Source organism: Mus pahari, chromosome X, assembly GCF_900095145.1.
Source record: "Mus pahari chromosome X, PAHARI_EIJ_v1.1, whole genome shotgun sequence".
Lineage (NCBI taxonomy): Eukaryota > Metazoa > Chordata > Mammalia > Rodentia > Muridae > Mus > Mus pahari.
In genome coordinates, this window is record NC_034613.1 from 28,549,464 (window position 1) to 28,554,939 (window position 5,476).

Sequence of the window (5,476 nt, forward strand, 5' to 3'; positions counted from 1 at the left end):
ATATATATATATATATATATATATATATATATATATATATATATATGAGTGTGTATGCCCCAAACAGCAGAGCTATAATACATGTGAGCAAAACTTGATAAAATGGAAAGTAGAAATTGATTAATCCACAATGATAGCCAGAGTTGTTGTTAACTGTTAAGAAAGGGATCGTGATGACTGGCTATCATTGTGGATTCAACATCCCTTTCTTAACACTGTACTTACATAAATATAAAAAAAAAGTTACCATGGTTATAGTGTCTCCTCACAGCAATAAAACCCTAACTAAAACAGATACACACACACATACACTCACACACACATATCCCCTAAGATATATATATATATATATATATATATATATATATATATATATATATATATATTTAAACTTTTAACATAGGTGGATTTCTAGTAGACAGTTTTGTCATGCTTTTTAATTTTGTAATTAATTTATTTATTAGACATTAAAATTGTATATATTTATCATGTACAACATGATGTTTAAAATACCTTTATGTTGTGAAATGGCTCAAATGAGCGAATTAACATATATTACTTGGGGGGACAGGGAGATGGCACGGGGTTTAAGAGCACTTGCTGCCCATGCAGAGGACTGGGGTTCATTTGGCAGTATCTGCATAGTAGTTCCAAACCATCTGTAATTCCAGTTCTAGGGGATTTAACCTGTTTTCTGACCACTAGGGGCACCAGAAATAAGTATGATGCATATACATAGAAGCAGGCAAAACATTTATACACATATAATAAAATAAATTTAAATGTTTGAATAAAATAAAAATATATTACTTCATATATTAGCCAAATTTATGGTTTAAACACCTAAAGTCTATTCCCTTGGTAAGTTTTATGAGTATATTATCATTAACTAAATCACCATGTTGTATAACTGGAAAGTTACAACTTTTGGCCTACATTTCCCCACCCTATCTTTATAGCTCCTCTTAACTAGAATTATACTCTTTACTTCTCTGACTTCACATTTTTTTCCAGACCAGAAGGAACCTGAGTCACTGGTCAGGCAGGATTCCTGCATCCATGGATCCCGCTGGTCCCAGTTATTTCCAGTGGTATTGGGACAGATGTTGTGTCCTACTCACCCCTGATCCTATGATCCTGGGCATACTAGAGTGCCTAGGAGTGGAGCTTCTTCTGGGTGTTGTGGGACTGGCTGCAGAGTTCTGCCCCTGACTTCACATTTTTATTCTTTACATCTTTTTTTTTTATTTTCACTAATGTGTGTGTGTCTGTGTGCATGTGACACATGAGTGCAGGTGCCCACAGAGGTCAGAGGTGGGTACTGGATCCCCTGGGTCTGGGATTACAGGCAGCTGTAGGTTGCCTGATGTGGGTGCTGAGAATTTAATGCTTGCTACTTCTATATCTCTTATAAATGTTCTTACTTTTATCAGTATGAAATTAAACTTATTTCAATATGCAGGTGCATTGACTCTTTGGTTAAATTTATCCCTTGGTTATTTTTGTAACTATGAGTTCTCATTCTATTATAACAGTTACTGATCAAGAGGTGGACTTCTTTCTGCCACATACTCCCTGTTCTTTCTATCTAGTTACTACCATGAGAAGCCTAAAAGTAATGGGCCTTGACCAGTCACGGACTAGAACCTCAAAAGGAACCTCCAAAATCTCTCTTCCTCTCCTTTCTCAGTCTGTATGTTCTCGAAGCTAGCATCAGACTTTTATGACAGTCCTCTTGACTCGGCCTTCCAAATGCTGTACCTTCAAGTTTGAAGTACCATACGTCACTAAACATTTTTGTTCTTTTACATTTTATTTTCTGTTCTTTTCTTTGTTTTGTTTTGTTTTTTTGAGACAGGGTTTCTCTGTGTAGCCCTGGCTGTCCTGGAACTCACTCTGTAGACTAGGCTCTCGGCTGGCCTCGAACTACCTCCCAAGCGCTGGGATTAAAGGTGTGCACCACCATACCCAGCTTAAATTTTCTTAAATGTATGTCTTAGTGAGAGAGCACGATCATTCTCATGTGTGCATGCCATGTATGTACAGCTGCTCTCAGAGGCCAGAAGAAGATGTAATATTCCCTGGACTGAAGTTACAGGGTTCCCAGTGTGTCCTCTAGGAGCTGGACTTAGGTGCCCTAGAAGAGCATAAAGTGCTTTTAACCACTGAGTCATCTCTCTAGACTATCTTTTCTCTTTATAATTATCTCATTTATTTTGTATTAGTGTTATAAAGCTGTCTAACAAATCTTTTTTTAATCATGTGGAGATTTTCCTGGTTCTTGATCCAACAAATGATTTTCTAATGAAGCCTTGACATTTTGTATATGTTTGAATCATATTTATGCCTGAGAGTTTAGCTTCTTTCTTGTGTAGGCTGTGTCACAGAAAAGGAGACAATAAATGCAATGTACTTCTAGTTCATGAAGTCACCCTTTGACTCCCTTCCACATCTGAGGAAAGCCTACTGAGTAGGAAGGAAGATTGTAGGCCCTCACATGGAATCCCTTAATACTCCCTGACTTATACAACAGCTCCCCACTCTCCTTTCTATAGATTCTAATGGCACCACAAGGGAAGTTGCTGCTTTCCTTCTTGGCAGTATTCAAAGAACTGACTCTTTTCCAGGCTACCACTTGGCGGGAGGACTGGAATGTGTTATTATAACCTTGTGTGGGTAGAAGTCTAGGCTCCCTGCTAGAGTGTTTCTGTGGTGTTTGGCTAGAGTAGAATGCTATTTAAAAATATGCCTTTCAAGGCAACTCTTTTCTGATCTTTGGGCTGAAGAGAACAGACTTCCCTGAACCTTTCTCCCTTTGTCTACAATCATTAGCAATTCCAAATAGATGCCTTCTTAACTTGAACTCTAGAATAAATAACAGGAAGAGAAACCCCAAGGAATCTACATTATGACATTTCTTAGGCTCCAAGATTGCCAAATAGTCAGTCTACTTTCTCTCCATTTATCACGGTATTCTTATTTTTGTCTTATTAGTGTCAAAAGTTTTTAGTTGTCATTTGTGGGAGAAATAATAAAAGGTGTGTGTATAGCCCACCTTCTCAAAAGCAAAAGTGTGTACATGTACACACACACACTTACAAACAGCCCATGAAGACCAGAATATAATGTCGGATCCTGTGGAGATAACATTACAGGCAGTTGTAAGCTGCCTGTTGTGGGTACTAAATACTAAACTCAAGTCTTCTAGAAGTACAGCAGGTAGTCTTTTTTTCTTTTTTTATATTTATTATTATTTTCTTTATTTACATTTCAAATGCTATCCCGAAAGTTCCCTATACCCCACCCCCACCCCTGCTCCCCTACCCACCCACTCCCACTACTTGGCCCAGGCCTTCCCCTGTACTGAGGCATATAAAGTTTGCAAGACCAGGGGGTGTCTCTTCCCAATGATGGCTGACTAGGCCATCTTCTGCTACATATGCAGCTAGAGACACAAGCTCTGGGGGTACTGGTTGGTTCATATTGTTGTTCCACCTACAGGGTTGCAGCCCCCTACAGCTCCTTGGGTACTTTCTTTAGCTCCTCCATTGGGGGTCCTGTGTTCCATCCAATAGCTGACTGTGAGCATCCACTTCTGTGTTGACAGCAGGTAGTCTTAACCATTGATCCAATTCTCTTGCTCCATGGACTTCTTTTTAAAATAATTAATTAAAACAATATAGATTGACATACTTTGAGAGTGACCATCCAAAGTGTATGTGTTAGAACCTAATGATCTTGCATGGCAGTGCTGAGGATTAGAGCTTATGTGAGAGGTATTTGGGTCATGGAGCCAAAGACCTCATGAATGGATAGTACCTCTCCTACCTAAGTTCTCAGTCTTGTGGTTGATTATTTACTGTAAGAGTGGGTTATATAAGACAAGCCCACCGCTTGCATCCTCTCTCTTCTGTGTGCATTTGACTCCCCTTCTTGTCTCCGTAAGTTGAAACACTATAGGGCCTCACCTGAATCTCGGACGACTCCAGTACCAGACTCTTAAACGTCCTATTCTTTAGAACTGTGAAATACAATAGACCTCTGCTCTTTACAAATCAGGTGCTCTGTTACAACAACCTAAGACAGACATAGACCAAAGTAAAAACAAAAAAATAATATCTCTTAGAAAACTGAAGCTCAGTGGTAGAATGCTTGCCTGGTATGCATGAGGAACTAGATGCTATCCCCAACATTGCAAGAAAAGAAAAAGATTATTGCCCTATCCAGAACCTGCCAAAACAGATCCCAGGATTAGAAACATGAAGCTTACATTCCTGTAAGTCATGCCCTTTCCACCAAGATATTCTACCATCTTTGAGGATTCCTCGTCTAAGTCATTAATAAAATTGTCAAGAGCAAAGATTTGTGGGGCTGGTGAGATGGCTCAGTGGGTAAGAGCACCCGACTGCTCTTCCAAAGGTCCTGAGTTCAAATCCCAGCAACCACATGGTGGCTCATAACCATCTGTAACAAGATCTGACGCCCTCTTCTGTAATGTCTGAAGACAGCTACAGAGTAATTACATATAATAAATAAATAAAGCTTTAAAAAAAAAAAAGAGCAAAGATTTGTAACAGGACATGAGGTTACCCCTTGGGAGCTTGTGATCATTAACCAGAGCTGTCTGGGCAGACTTGAGCAACCAGCTACTAACTCCATCCCTAATTATCCTCACAAGCAGTCCCTATTGTACTGTTTTGCACACATAAAAGGATGAATGTCCTCAGGTAGTGTTCTTCAGCAAATGTCACTCTAGCAAACCTATGACAGATAATGAAGCTAGTCTGACAACAGTTGTTCCCAGGGAGTCACAGTGTACATAAGCCATTCTATTAGACTATCTCCTGGAACTGTCAATCATATTGATCTATGCATTAACACTTCTACTCTCCCTTCCATTTTAAAATCTATAATCCAATTTGTATGCCCTTGGCCTTTTACTGTTTCTCCTAATCTCCAAACTAATGAAAAAAATATCTAATAGCAGTTCAGCTGTCTCATTTGCTTCTCAATGTTTTGAGTGATGTAATTTGTATAGACTATAGACTTACACCTGCTTGAAGCAATGGGACACTTTTTTGATAAGCATTTTACCCAGCTCGGACTATCTGACCTAGACTCTCACTAGTCAATGTGTGGTTAATAACTACCACCAGCAGTGGGAGCAGCAGCAACAGTGTCACTGGGAATTTATTAAAGATGCAAATTCTTCAGATCAAACCAAATCCCCATGTATGTGCCATACATGTTAATTTTTATAAACACTGAGCCAGGCTTTTAGTATAGAATTTTCTTCTTGACAGAAAATATATGAAGAAAGTGGAATCAGAGGGAGGGGTTTCTAAACTCTTTTTTTTTCCCAAGACAAGGCCTTGAACTCAGAAATCCGCCTGCCTCTGCCTCCCAAGTGCTAGTATTAAAGGCGTGTGTCACCACTGCCTGGCAGTTCTGCACTCTTTTTTTTTTTTTTTGGTTT